Source organism: Scomber scombrus, chromosome 16, assembly GCF_963691925.1.
Source record: "Scomber scombrus chromosome 16, fScoSco1.1, whole genome shotgun sequence".
NCBI classification, from domain to species: domain Eukaryota; kingdom Metazoa; phylum Chordata; class Actinopteri; order Scombriformes; family Scombridae; genus Scomber; species Scomber scombrus.
In genome coordinates, this window is record NC_084985.1 from 23,829,201 (window position 1) to 23,843,006 (window position 13,806).

Sequence of the window (13,806 nt, forward strand, 5' to 3'; positions counted from 1 at the left end):
CCATTTACACCTTTGCTTATAAAGCTGACCCCAAAGCCCACCTCTAATCACCCTCGCAGCATTTAGGCGATCCATTCCGAGATGAAAACATGAATTGTGTGTATTCTTTCTCTAACTGCACCAATCTCTGCAGAGTTCAGAGCTTATGCCTGTGGAGCTTAATACAAAGAGAGCGGATGGAGATGTCCTGAAGGGAAAGGGGAAATAAGAGGAGAGGAATAAGGGATGAAGTGAATCGCCCCCCCCCATGTCCCCTGGATGAAGTAGTGTGTGATGAAATCCACAACCTCACAGCTGCCCTGCTACTGACTTTGGCTCTACCTCTGCACCTCTGCAATAATGATCAACAATATTCTGATTTTTTATCGTTCTACATCTAAAGAAAAAATCAAAACCACCAATTAATTTGCCATTTTAACAACTACTGATGTATTTCCAAAGCCTGATATACATTATCGTATTCCTCTATAATACAGCTTAATTAAAACAATTAAAAACAGAGTCGCGATGTTGCACTGGGTGACATGTCCCTTCATTACAATGAACTTGGGCACTGTTTCACCATTTTGCTGCAGTAAATACTCAGAGAAAATGGCTAAAAATAGTCCCCATTAAATGCACTGTTTACTCATGATATGGAAGGTTAAACTACAAAGATAAGTATACTTACTGTTTGCAAAGACATTTTTAAGTGACCAGCTGTTTTAAGAGGTCCTTTTCAGAAACTTGATTTAAAGCTCAATAGCTCCACAAATCAGTAGTTTTATATTAAAAAAAAGACCAAAAACTTTCAGTAATGTGAAAGAGGTCCCTCATGTTCTGATTAAAGTACAGGACGTTAGGATTGTAAAACATCAAATCATAAAACAGTAAAACCAACAATAGTCAAAACCATGAAGTATAGAATTGAAACATAAAAAAAGATTAGGAATACAGTCAGTAAAAACTGTAAGAAGGCCTTTTTATAAAAGTGAGTTTGAAGAAAAGAATTAAAAGATGAAACTGATTCTGCTTGCCTGACATACTCAGGCAGCGAGTTTCATAGCCCGGGCAGAGAAGGCCCGGTCCACTTTGGTAAGAAGACGGGTAGAGGGAACAACCACAAGACTCTTGCCTGAGGATAACCCTAACCCTAACCCTAACAGAGGCAGCATTAAGGCTCATAGGTCACAAGTAAATCTATAATATAGTTAGGAGCCTGACCCTGAAGGGCCTTGAACATAATCATTAAAATATTCAAATGAATTCCAAAACTCCCGGGTAACCAATAGAGAGAAGCAAGGAGTGATCCACATGATCCTTTTTTCTAGAGTTAGTCAAGACCCAAGAACCCACAATTCTCACACAGTTCTACAGAGCTTTATAGCCTCTTTAAGGTCATTGTTTGCCAATTCCGCTCTCAGCAGCCTTCGTTTTCCATAGCAAGCAGTAGCGTCAGCTGTATTCAGCAAGAAAAATACTTTTTTGTAACCCTTGTAGCATGTGACACTTCAACTTAATTGAAAACTTCAGAATCCCCCAAACCTGGAGACACGTATTGAACCTCTATTGCAAAGTGTAGCAGGGGCACAACACTGAAATGAAGCTACAGCAGCACTTCACAGGAGAGAAGAAATGTGTCTCGCCTCTTAACAGTGTCATGATGAGGGATAGGCTTCACTCCAAGTGTTTAACAGGAGACACATACCATCGGACTCTTCTTTGCAAGGAGAACAGAACAAAAGAACCCGCAGTCCATTTCTCAGCACCCTCAGTACTCCTACCATTACCTATTTAGAGAAATGACAATGTGACTTTGAGGTGGGCTGCTAACTGACAATTACCTGGACAGCCATCTCCACAGGAGGCCAATATGCAACAAGAGGTTCTTGTAAGGTTATACTTTTTTTTAAAAGCCCTGCTGAATCACTGCTTTGACATGAACCACAATGCAAATTATTCCATCATGAAAATATTAAAGAGTTGCAGCGTCGTACTGTTTGCTGGGCAAAACAGTGGATGCATGAATTGATCTGTAGGTTCATCTCTGGATTCTGGTTCAGAAGGAATCAGTGGATTCTCTCAGAGGAGTCATTTTCCGATGCACAGAGAGGAAGATGGGCCAAGGCTTTGTTGTGAATTTTCTTAATAGCTATTATCACTGAGCTCGAAGTGAAATGATCTACCACGGAACACAGATTACGTGAACACCGCACTGGCCGAGCAAATCATAAAACACCCTTTAATCATGGGGTAATTTGAGGGAGACGGTTGAATTGTGATGCTTTAGTTGACCTCAGATGTCTGTTCGGCACAAGAGCCCACCCACAGGTATCATTACAGGTGATCTGCTGCCTCACCTGTCTTACGTACGAGTATTGCGAATCATTAATGCAATTACCCTTACAAGGAAAAAAAAATCTCTTGATGAGTCCAGAGACGCACGGACATCAAAGTAAGGTGGAGGAGAAAAGGCAATGCAATTATCATTTCATAGCCTTTACCACAAAGCAGAACTGAAATTAAATAACAATTAAGACTTCAAAACAAAGGGGGGGAAAGAAAAGCTCCAGGTCTTGCTGTACCGCACTCAAATGGATCCGCCTTTGAAGATTAGCGGTGCTAGGCTTATGTCACCTACTGAAGTCCCATCTTCAAAAGCGCACATTACACACTAAGTCTAAAAATACCACGTTGGCATAATGCAAATGGACCATGAATGGAAATACACTATTTGGCATTGGCCGGTGACTGGTTTTCTTTGGACAGGTAATTAGTGCGAGAACCACGCAGCCACATCCAAATTAACACTTCAAATGGGGAGCAATACGGAAAGGAATGCTTTTCAAGAATTAAAACCAAATATTTAGCATTACAGCAGTGAAAAGACTATTCTGTATTTCCTGTTAATTGCATTCACTGTAATAAGTACTTAATGTAAAACTGGCTGCGTGTAGAATTTTCTAATTTATAATGACACTAATTTGGTGGGATTTGATTTGTGAATTTGAGTGGTCTGTTTGCATTAGCTGCTAACTAGTAATCCATTTTGAGGTTTCTGTGCTCCACATCAAACCCAGTCTATAAGAGAAATAATGGATCTGCTAAGAGGCAAACAAAGGCTAGGATAGAGCTGTGTCTGTACAGCGCTAATACTAGACTCTTTGTGTTGTCATGTATTAGGAAATTATGTCCTACATGGAATTAAAATGGACTTACTATTTGGTACCAGACAGTGAGCCTTGGGCTATAGTGGGAGACAGACTTATAATTAACAATTATGTAAATATAGCCATTTTTTCAGTGTAAATAAAAAAAAAAAACATAATTATGAAATATAAGCCAGTCCATAGAGGAGTAGTTATTACTGCAACAAAGACCACGTCCAACCCCCAAGCACCCCTAAAGGTTTTTATTTACTAAGGCAGGAGAGCATTAACAGGCCAAGCTCGACCACCACCACTCCCCACCATCTTCTTCTTTCATTGATTTGATTGTGGAGTCTTTCAAGGATTAGGCCATATCTGAAGACTAATCTAGCCTGTTACAAGGCTTTTAATACAACTTGTGTGCTGAGCTGGGGCCACCGTGGAACATTTCGAGGCCTAATTCCCAGTCCATTTCACCTCCATGCCTCCCTCCAGCCCCTCGCTGATAACAGCCTGCTTGGCCTTTATTTCTCTGGCTGAGAAAAGCGGCAAGGGTAGATGTGAGATTGGATGGATGGGTGGACTGATTTCACCCAAATGTCTATCTCTCACAAGGATGAGCTGTGAAAGCAGCATTCAAATTAACTCCTACGAGGACATATGGAGATGAAGGCTAGATCTAAAGAAATAAGCAATGCTATTTGTGACTATGCATACAGATAGAGAGGTCTATTTTCTTGTCAGTCTGCAGGGCTTTGCACTGGCCAAGTGGGATTTTTGTGAGGCACAAACAATGCTTTTTTTGTTGTTTTGAGTTGTTGTTGTTTTTTTGCCTGAATCCATTTGGTATTTTGATGACTCACTATTTGCTTGCCTGTAAGTGAGAGTTGAAGCAAAGCAGAGGTGTGTTACAGAGATTTGAACAAGTTGAAAGCAAATGGCATGAGGTACAGTCATGTTCTGTGCAGTTTTCACAGTTTTGCAAAGCAATGCATGTGTGAAAATATCCTATCTAAAGATTATCGTTCAGTCAATGATATTGAAGCTCTATGTATACAAGTGGCTGTGCTATGAATGACGATCATCCAGTCAATTCTGTCTCTAGGAAAATTTGATTGATTAATTGATTTGTCAGATGCGTTTTTAAGGACACCTAATTTCTGCCTGGATTAGGTTAACTGATAATGTTTTCTTCCAATTCATAAGAGTCTACATCTTATCCTGTTCAGGAGTCTATGGGAGGAGGTTGGGTTGGTGGTTAGGTGTACAATGCACAGGACTGGAAACCAGGATTTGAGTACTGCAACAAATATGCTTAGGTTAAATCTACCAAAACCTTGTTGAGGTTGGGATACTATGGGGAGTTTGATTCATTTAGCAAGTCAGCGTTGGGAGTTTAAATGTTTAACTAAGACCAAGTGCTTTGAGTTGCCTTAATTCAATGAAAACACTTTAAATCCAGCTTTAGTTGAAATAAGTTGTAGGTAAAACATGTATGTTGACATTGAACTTTATGTATGTTCAGTAAATATATTTTGTGTTGAACAGTTTTGACATACAGTACATTCAATAAACATTTTTTTATATTGCTAGTTTTAATACAAAAAGTAACCAAGCTTGCATTACATAGCCTACAAATACAACAAAGTCTATGTGATAATGCTAATTGAGAGACATAGTCAATCAGGAAGGAGCTTGTGGACATCCGGATATTTAACCACTAACATTCTGACCGTACTACTCACAGAACTGCTTCCCTCAAGCTTCTCCCAAAGGAAAAACTGTGTCTTTTAACCGAATCACCACACCCAAATGTAAGGCAACATAGAGCAATTTCAACTAAGGATCTCCAAATTCCATTTTTACTTTTGCTCCTGACCCTGGTCCAAGGATGCACATGTATTATAACATGGTTGATACACCCACAAATGGTGCCTCGTTGATTTCAATAAGAGCTGCTCACCACGAACATACATCAAAAGGTTTCGTCCATACTCTCTTGTGGGACCATAACGCATTAGCTAAAATGAGTCCTTGGATAGATGACCCATGAAGAACACCAAAGTAAATGGCCATTTGAAGCTTTTTGGGTGTTAAGGTGACAGATCTAAAACTTACTTAATTTATAAAACTTTATTTAGTTTTTCTGCCAAAAATAACATCTGAAAGCAAACCAAACCCTGTATCACTAAATATCCACCACATACGACTTCTGACTCTATATTGCTAATTACCACCATCCTGCAATAAGCTGTGGCAGTGAAGCCTCTTTTAATGGCAGTAATAACACCAGCTTAGGATGAGCCGGTCACAGTGAAATGACCCCTTCCTAATTAAATGCTGTGTTGCCTCTGACCAAGAGTACATGTTAATCATATTAAAGCATATGGGGTCACTTTCGTCAGACCGCTGCGACGTCATGAAACATTTCAGCTGCCAGGTCTATAAGCTCAACCATGGACACAAAGTCACAGCCGGTTCAAACAGTTCAGAGTTGTGCAGACGCAAGATATTTGATTGTGCAAAAAAAGCGAACATTATCTACAGAATATAATAAAATATAGAAAGAATTTTGATGACAATGATGGTGCTGGTGCTAATGCTTCTGAAATGATAATGGCTACCAGTCAATTGCTATTTTACTATCACTATTATTTGTCTATTTTTGTAGAGTTTAAAGGTATTCTACTTTGTTTGAGGTTTTTTCAATGGCCTTGTGGTTCTACTACTTTGTGTACAGCTTTTCTTTATTGTATAACTGTGATAAATATGTGCAGTTTGCAACCAACATTTTATCAGAGCTCCTTTTTGCATCTTTTTTAACAGTCAGTGATTGTGTTATGTCACTGGGGAGAAGCTGAGAGTGAAGACCATACAGAGTGTGTGTATGTTTTCACAGAGAGGGTTATTTTTAGCTCACGTGCGAGAGCTTAAGGGCGGAGATCCATAGAGGACTGTGCAGAGGCAGGCGAGAGCAACAGTGTATTTTTAGACTGCGGCTGACTCTGTGTAACCCTTTGTTTGCAGCGGTTGCAGAGGCAGCGGTGCTCCAATCCATCCGCTTCTCGCTCGATATGATGAGCTGCATTAAACACGAAACCTTTGCAGCCAATTACTGCATGTGGACACGTATGTAAGAATGTTACTGTGCAGACAATCTTCTAATGCGCTAGCTGTCATTAAAATTCAGGCTCGGTAGACTATTACTAGGGTTGACAGAGGGAGCTATTTTTGTCTCTGCTGTTAAAAGCCAGAAGCTTTTTTCGGGGGCGCATTATGCCTTTATTAGATAGCACAAAAGAAAAGAGGCAGCACGTGGGGGGAAGAAAAAGAATGACATGCAACAACAGTCCCCAGCTACATTTTAACAGGCAATGGTGCAGTTAGTAAATAAATTGGAAGTAATAATACATTGATTTGATTATGAGCTGGACACTAAAATGACAGCGCACGGCCTAACCATAACATTAAGGTCAATGAAGTCACAGGTGACTGGAGAGGGAAATGGCTATCTCCAGGGCACACAAATCTGTCTGAGAATATTTGAATTTAAAGAAGATGAAGCTCCTTTTCAGAGAAGCAATATAAAAACATGATGCACATTATGTCCTATGACTAGCAAGAAGTGGTCTAAAGCAGCTGGATGGAGGCATTTTAGAAATACTGTATATAAGGACATGTGAGTAGAAAACGATCTTGATGTTCTAGGACCTTAACCCATCTCCCGACGCCCAACAGGGCTAAAACGCCCCCTAAGGAACATATTATTTCATGAAAATGTGTGAAGGGAAAAAGAAAAAAAAAAGCCCTCCCACAGATGCTAAGAAAATATGACAGTGGTGTGAAGCTGAATCCCAGAGAGAGGACCAACAGCAGCAGATGTACATCATAGCAGTCAGCCCTCATCTTTGTCAGAAAACATTTCTCCCATGCTCTCTCCTCATTGGATACAAGTATGTTTTCATTGGATATGATTTTGTTAAGATAATGAACAATTTATACTCTTTTCATAGCAAATGGAAACACAGAAAGAGAGAGAGACAGTCAACTTTGATCTGCAGGTTTTGAAGAAAAAAAAAAGAGGACATGATAATATTCACACTGGGCTAGGACTGTTGAAGACGGGATAACTGACTGCAGATGCATTATGTGCTCCGCTACCATGAAAAGTAGCACAAGAACGGGATAGGTGGTCACCATGGAAACAAGCTTTGTTTGAAAAGCTCGTGCAATGAGGCGTGTCTGCCCTTGTGTGCACCGATCCGGCAGAGCCAAAAGGCACGGCGAACGGAGAGAGGAGACACGGCTGGAAAAGAGACACTGCTGCAGCGAGCGCCAACTCCCCGGTCAACTACAGGTGGTATTACTGAGCCGACTCTGCCATGATAATGGTGGAAAACAGTGGGAGCTAGAAGTGCCTAGGGGTTGAAACTGGGATGAGATGTAAAGCCCCAAAGGCCTGTTTATATCCCATGGGAGACACAGCTGTGGTGCTGATGCAGAGTGGGGGTGGGGATCAGGAAGGTCTGTGAGTAAACTGCTGCTAGCAAAGACAAAGATGAGAGAATCCAACCCTCTGAATGTTGTGTTTATTACAATGAAACATATTAAGCGATCAAAGATGAGCTTTTTCCCCCCACTTACCTTTAGTGGAACCTTGCCATGCATGTAGTTTTTGTCATTCATTTGCCAAAGTTTGGCAAGCTTCAAACTAAATACAATGAAGATGAATGATAATTTCATTCGTGGTGCTCAAAAACAGGAAGAAAATCAAATTTAAAAAAAAAAGATAAATACAATTTGAAAGTATCAGCATGGCTAGATACCACTACTACTACTCTTGTAAGTGAGAAAATAGGTATTTTGGTCATTTTGGAGCCACTTTGAAATCATGAAAAAGCCTTTAGCAATGTTATTTTTCCAGTTTTTACATGTGTCTTCTCTTTCATGTGTTTATTTGAATCTTTTTTAAATCTTTATGGTACACTTCTAATCTAGATTTTCCTATGTAAATTACTTAGTAACTTTATTATCAATTGTGTTGTATTTCGTTTTTTTTGTACTATCATCAAAAATATGCCTGGATATAAGCATGAAAGCTCATTCTTGATCTTGGAAACAGTAGTTTGACAGCTCAAAAGCTCACAAGTGGACATCGGGTTAAGGTTGTGGTTGATGGTGATTAATTATACAAATGTGCATGGGAGAGTTGGCCAACTAGGGAAAAAAAGAGAGGTGAAAGTCAGGACAGAAAACACCAATATGAATTTCAAGAGAGAAACTGTGGAACGAGTGGTGCAAAGAAATCTGCTGGAAGATGCTGACGATGTGCTGAGAAGGATCACATCACAAGGAGGTGACCGAGGGTGTTCTCCCACTGGTTATATTTATACAGCTGACAGCTAGAGACAAGAGCTGCAGGCCCTCTGCTCTCCTATTCTGATAATTAGATACTGTTCAAACACTTGCATCAAACTGATCCTATACAAAAAGGATCACCCGGCAAAGGACTTGACTGACTTGCAGTCAAACCCACGTAATTACAGTGTTGGAGGACTTGTTTTATGCAAATTACTTTTCAGCCTGACATCTTGGACAACATTTTTTTTATTTTCAATTCATATTAATAACAGAATATTTCATTTGCTCGGTCTCATCGTAATTTGCTCATTAGATCAAAGATGCAGTCCCAGAAAAGGTCAGGGCTGTCAGACGGTGAACGGGATCATTCCTTTTTTTTCTCAAAGGAAAGAATATAAAGTAAGTGAGGAGAGCGGTGCTAATTTGCATGCTGTTTATGCAGAGCGCTGACCATTAGAGCCTGATCATTTTTCTGAGCTCAAGGTGATTAAAAAAACTGCCACCAAGGAATATTGAGGGGTGGAATAGAGCTTTTGCCAAAAACCAGACTTAACATGCATGGTGAAGCATACTGATGAATGAATGTTTAATGCTCAATCTTGAAAGTTGAAGATCAGCAGAGAGCACCGCTACAGTTGTAGTGTTAACACTGAAGACCACCAGTTCTTTCCAACAACATCAAAACAAAGGTCATGAACTTTCTTGGTAACATTCCAGTTTCTTTTGGTATAAATATAGTTTACTGGTAGAAGTTAAATGCTTAAAGGGGACTGTTATGTTATGATGTTGGATCTTAAACATGGTCAAAGTTCCCGATCATGTAAAATACTGCCTCAAGTTAAGAGCCCGGTCTTCATTCTACTGTCAACACTCTGCAATGTTACCCCTACTTCCCCCTTGAATAGACGTCACTTTGTTTGCACATGCCCACAAACAGCCATCCATAGCTTTTGTTGCTAACTTAGTTCTATGGGTTGTTCACTTACAAACTTCAGATCAGATTTCTGCTCAAATATGTACCAATGTCTTCGATAAGTTTCTATTTCAAGTAAAGAACATGAAAAAGAAGTAGCCTTCCGAGCTAGGAGAAAAGAATGGACTCATTGGAAGACCTTTTACTTTATTTTAAGTGCTAGACATACCCTGCATGTTCTGTCTCATGAAACTAATGTTCTCAAATAAAGCCTGGAAGTGGTTCAGCATTATATTCTATTTTTAATATTTTGAACTTGTCTGGCCATTCATTAAAGATAAGGGAAGGGAAAGGAGTCTGAGCACTGGAATTGTAGCTGAAGGCATCATTTTGTTCCCATAATTTATTGCTTAAATACTAAATAGATTTGGATTTCGTTGCGATTATAGGTAAAGCCAGTAGTTTAACAATATTAAGAGCCTACAGCCATGTTAGCAATGCTAGCAGCTCTGTGAGACTGTACTTTAGCTCAGTGGTGCTTTTAGTAAAACGCTGACATTGGAATGCAAAATGCTAACCATGACAATGCTAACATATGATGTTAGCAGATGGAATGTTTGACATGTTTAGTTTAGCATGCTTACATTTGCTAATGGGCACAAAACAAAAGGTGCAGGTGAGGGTGATAGGAATGTCATTAGTTTTGCAGGTTTTTGGTCATAAATCAACGCGTTTCATTGGACACATTTTAAATTTGATGGTGCTACAGGAAAAGTCATGAGATCACCAAAAGGCTTTTAAATTATCCTGAGAGGGGCGTGGACATGTGAACCATATTTCCAACAGTTGTTTAACTGAAATCCTCATGCCAACCTGTGCGTGGCACTAGAGGAACAGTAAGACAATATACCAGTAAGTCAGTATGGTTCATCCACTGGGGAACATACATGTCAGTACAAAACAGTGGACCAAGCAATTGCCTTCCACAGAGCCATGCCACTAACATTGCTAAAAATGCTTCTATTATGGCACTCTCATAAAACCCCATTGAGTTGCATCATTTTTTAAAGGATTAACTGATTATTGATTGTTAATATGTCTAGTAATTGATTGAAACTAAAAAGAAAAGTAAAATATCGCACCAATAACGATGTTATGCCAGTAAAGTCCTACCACAGAAGAATACACAGACAGGTACATATCCTTTTCTCTCTGTTCTGATTTGTTCAAAGCAAACGCAAAGAAGAAGAAACACATTTTGAGGTGCTTCACTTTTTTTTTCATTCGTCATTAAAGAACACCATCAAGGGGATAAAGACATTGTAAAAGACATGTCTGTGAATGATATGAGAAGATGAAAGCAGCACTCTGTCGCTCACCTCGTCCCCCTGTTCGGGTGTTACCTTCACAGGGAGAGGATGCACACTCCATAAACTGAACTTACTGCTCAAACACAACCATTCGGATCTTTGTTTTTCAGTAACAGTGTTAAATAAATGTAAGCTTTCACCTGTCACGATCTACAATTACCTAAATGTGGCTATACCAGAAGATGAAAACAGCTTCTTGTTGCTGTCCACATTCATCCCTCATTTAGGCGCAAGTCGAAAAAACTATTAAATCTACCATTAAAAACTGCTTTTTTTCTCTTCATGCATGAATGCTTCTTCTTCCTTTTCTATTTGTGTAACCACGATAAAGCTCAATAGAAACAATTAAAAATCGTTTGTTGTGGGAGGAAAGTGTGGATGATTGACAGAGTCATTTTTGCAACTGTCAGATTGAAGACTTAGCTTCGCGAGTCCTGGATGAAGACTCCAGAAAACATCTTGCGCCTGACACCTCATTCATCATAAAACAGGAAAGAAATTTGAAATGACATGGCCATCTGATGTCGAGAGAGGATGGGTCGGAGAGACAAGCACAATATGGTTCAGCAGACGGAGATCCACGACTCTGTGGCCTTGTTTCTCTCTGCATGCAAAATACTACCCCACTCTGAATCATCTGTTGTGCACTGAGTGCGTGTCAAAGGAAATGATCAGCATGTTGCCAGAACTGAAGGTGGAGATGAGTGGAAGCTGCATCCACTACTCTTTACCTTGTGGGGTTAGCTACAATAATATGGTAAGCTATGAAGAGAATCAATATGCTACATCTGAGCTAATCTTCTGATAATGAATTTGTGTGTCTGTCAGGCTTTCAGAGAAATCTCTACAGGACGGAAGCACTGATCGGTGGAGTCAAAGGCAACTGCTGTGTCTACAGGGAATGTCAGTCAAAGGGGGAAAAAGACATGTAAGTCTATATATACACATCTGCAGTTGTTACTAGACTTGACATGTTTTGCCTCAGAGGCACATTGTGTCATATTGTATCAGTTTCTAGAGAAGCTGGGTATTTTGAATCAATTACAGAGATGGCACATTATACATATTGACCTCTGCTTGTATTCATACAGTATGAATACCAATGACTGTATGATCGTATCAATGACAGATATGTAAATCTTGGCAATTTGAGGAATTATATAACACTGACAGATGACCTGACTTAATAGAACTTTCTAAAAGGCAGAAAATAACCAACAATGTTCTGACAACAATAACTAATCTGACTTCTGTGAGTGCAACTGCTTGTGCTGTATGTAAAGACAGAGGAGCAATTACTAAGGTGTATTTCTGAATGTAACTTAATAACAAATCATCATCATATTGAAACCAAACTGACAACTTTGTACTGCATACATTTCTCAAAGAACCTTAGTACAAAGCCATACGTGGTCACCTAGTGTCACAGTGTGGCTCATTGACATGTCTTTCACAAGAGATATACAGCACAGAGGAATAGGACTTCAGTCGGTCAACATTTGACACCATGCTAGTATCCCACCATCAGAACAGTGGGTGATAAATTGATAACCAGCATGGGCTCTTGAAATCAAAATCTTTTTTTCAAGGGTTCTTGATAATAAAAAAAGAGCAAACAGCAATGTTACACCTTTTAACCAGCAATTACTGAGCAGTGATCGCACTGGAGATATGATGCCAGTTATACCAATCAAAGTCAGACCTGGCTGTCCAGTGTATGTGCACATATTTTGTAATCACACTTCTATCAACTCAAGAAAAAATACTCTCAAATCCTGAAAAACCAATTGTAAATTGTATGTACAATACAGTATCACTAAACAGGGTTGAGTATGAGATGAATATATTTTCTGGCTCCTTTACTAATCTGAATAAACTGTAAATGGTAAATGGACTGTACTTATATAGCGCCTTTCTAGTCTGTATACCTTTTTAAATTGTTTGATGTTTGTGTTATAAGCATGTGTAAAGTTTCACAATGATTAAACTCCTTCACCAAGCCAACCTGTTGAAACAAAGTGATAAATAAAACAGCACCTTTATACAAAACGTATTATATTATTATATATTATTAAGAAAATGCGGGTAAGCTTGTTGAGCTTAACAGCTCATTTCTGTACATGAAAGATTATTTGGAGTGAGCTGAGTGATGAGCTGTTTGGTTCTGTCTGAAAAGATTCCCTTCTGACCCCTAATTCCCCTCATAGAATAACATTTCACCCCTGTGGAGAAAGGCCTATGAGTCACCAACAGTGCACCTCAGCATGTGGCAAAGGATGCACTGGAGAGATAGCGCTGACAGGAATCATAATTTGTCACTTTCCAGTGAAATGACAAGTTGTGCAATGAAAAGAGAGAGGCGGAGGTAATCTACAAACAAGGTGTGAGTGAAGACACACAGTCCCATACAAATGTAGGGTTTCCCCACAATTTTTCGAGGCAAAGAGAAAAACTCAGACTCTTAAGGGACACTAAAACTGAAACCCAGACAAATAAAATCCTTTAGGTGAATTAGAAGCTCTTTACTGAAGAGTGAGGAATGGTTATTGCAGCTTTTACAGAGTGACACTGCTGAAGCTGAGGGCAGAAAAAAAAAAATAGAAAACTCCACCATCAAAGATATTGGAGGAAATAACTGGCACAGCCAATATAACAGAATCTATAGCGTATATACACTGTCAAACATACATTGTCAGGTGTAAACAAAGACTTCACCTCACTTGCTGATGAACACTATTAATTAAAACTGCTTATTTCTAATGAATTGTGTTTCCACAGCACAGTAGGGGATTTTCTATCTACATTGCAATGGGTCAACATAAACAAACAATCACAAATAGATTGGGCCAGTCCTGATCCATTGAAAAGTTGCTCTATGTTTTTTATGTATTGTACAGTTGGTGTATGTTTTAAACGTCTTCATGACATGGTGTGTATTGTTTGTATTGTTAATGTATTGGAGGAAGCTGAAGACAAATTTCCAATAAGGATTCAGCAACAAGGAGAATATCATTGTTCACCCTAAATAGAGCAG

The 13,806-nt window shown here is 39.3% G+C and overlaps 1 protein-coding gene across 2 annotated transcripts in view; it reads right to left on the minus strand.

Annotated features, from left to right (window-relative positions):
* trappc9 (trafficking protein particle complex subunit 9) overlaps nt 1-13,806 on the minus strand; it is a 211,115-nt gene that overhangs the window by 83,094 nt on the left and 114,215 nt on the right. The gene's annotated exons all lie outside the window — the stretch shown is intronic.